Source organism: Nestor notabilis, unplaced genomic scaffold (genome assembly GCF_000696875.1).
Source record: "Nestor notabilis isolate BGI_N333 unplaced genomic scaffold, ASM69687v1 scaffold14619, whole genome shotgun sequence".
NCBI classification, from domain to species: domain Eukaryota; kingdom Metazoa; phylum Chordata; class Aves; order Psittaciformes; family Psittacidae; genus Nestor; species Nestor notabilis.
The window spans coordinates 36,757-38,505 of record NW_009942526.1 but is presented as its reverse complement, the minus strand read 5'-3'; the positions used below and the strand labels follow the sequence as shown (position 1 = coordinate 38,505).

General features: G+C 46.5%; 2 protein-coding genes across 2 annotated transcripts in view; both read left to right on the top strand.

Moving 5' to 3' along the window:
* The window catches only part of DIP2B (DIP2 disco-interacting protein 2 homolog B (Drosophila)), a 34,540-nt gene that overhangs the window by 513 nt on the left and 32,278 nt on the right, over positions 1 to 1,749 (top strand). The window lies entirely within an intron of this gene.
* LOC104411109 (disco-interacting protein 2 homolog A-like) overlaps positions 1 to 1,749 on the top strand; it is a gene marked incomplete at both ends in the record, with an annotated part of 6,359 nt that overhangs the window by 518 nt on the left and 4,092 nt on the right. The gene's annotated exons all lie outside the window — the stretch shown is intronic.

The window sequence follows — 1,749 nt, the reverse complement described above, 5'->3', positions numbered from 1 at the left end:
CTGCTCTCCTCCATCCCACTTGGTTCTCAACTTTGTTTTCCTCGTGTATTTGACTGCAGCTGGTGCCCATTCTCTTGTCCAAGACCTACTGCTATAGTGGGTGCCTTATACACCAAAGAGTAGTGTGTTCTGTTTGAGTTAACATACTGAAGGTAGCAAGGCAGGAAAAACCTGGTTTTTAGCCTTCAAACGTGAAGTTTTGTTAAGAACAGCTGCTCTCTGAGGACTTCCCCCTGCAGCAGGATGTGGTAGAGGCCTCGGAAGGCTCAGTCGCTACCTTTATATTGAAGCGGATTCTGTTGCTTAAAGAGACCAAAAAGCAGACTAACCTCTCCTTATGGGCTTTAGAAGTAAGTGTTTGTGAAGCAGGTTTTACAGCCTGTCAGCCCAGTGTGTATGTACCAGTGGAGATCTTGATCTTGAGCCTTAGGAGGAAACGTGGGCTCCTTCCATCTGTCCAAGTGCTGTCTTGGCTCCGGACTTGCTTTTGTCCTGGGGTTCGGTGGAGGCAGAAGCTCTGCAAGTTACTTTTCATCTGACAACATGATCTTGTGCCCCTCATGCCTGTCACGGTGCACACGTTTGGTTTGTTGCACAAAATGGTGTTTAATTAGGAGGAAAGAAAGCGTTTGGCAAGTGTTTTGACTGTCTGTGGCCCTGCTATTTTAATTGTCGTGCTTTTGAAAGCTGCAGAATGAGCTGGAGTTCAGGAAGAGACACAGACTGCTCGGAGGTCACCAATTAAGATAGGATTTTGACTGCTGTGCTGGCTCAGCCCTCCAGCTTTATTTATGTATCTTGCATCCAGTTACCCCTAGATTTGGGAATCTCCCATCATAAAGAGATGCGTTAGTCATGCATGAGGAATTCAGCATCGGGTCACTTTGTTAACGAGAAGACAATTAATACAGTCCACAACAGGGGGAAAATAAATTCACTGCTGGCATTTAGTGTATTCCATTTCTCCAAGCACCTTCCTGATGTTAGCTAATGGCGGGTCTCCATTTCAGATGTGAAATGAGGCGAAGGCAGCTGCGGTGACGTGTCGGGGCATGTCAGCATTAGAGTTTGGGTGATGCTTATTGCTAAGTGCAGGCTCCATTCACATTGCCTCTGGGAGCTTGCCTCATTAGTTTGGAGTTAAGGCAACAATGTTAATTACCTAAAGATACATGTTTTCCTGGTGCAGCATCCATTTTTGTAGATGGAGCTCAGGTGATGAGCTGTGATACCGGGGTTGCTGCTCCTCAGTTGTGTCCTGCCTTGGAAGCAAGTATTTCAAGCAGCTTCCCAGGCTGGGCATGTTAAGGAATGCTGCTGGTTTCAGTGCTGCTGAGCCAAACCAGGCAGGCTCACTGCATGTTACACCACTGACTAAGTGCCTGTGAAATCAAAGTGCTGTCATCTCACCCCCAGTGTCTTCCTGATACGTGTAACTGTAGCTCAAGCAGAGGTTTAACACTAAAGCCTTCTGAAACAGACTGGGGCTGGGTGCTTTGGGGTGTTGCTTCTATTGGAGTACCACTGACATCTACAAGTCATCTGTGAGGACCAAACGTTCTTTTTGCCTATTCAAACAAATGCAACACAACGTGATTTTGTTGCTGTGTTGAAAAATGCTTTTTGAAACCACCTCTTGAAACTAGGTTTTGCTGCAGTTTACAGGCAAACCTCCGCCTCGGGAAGGAGCTCCTGCCCAGATTAGTTGCTGCGTATCTGGAGAAGCATTTACAACTTTGTAGCTCAAAC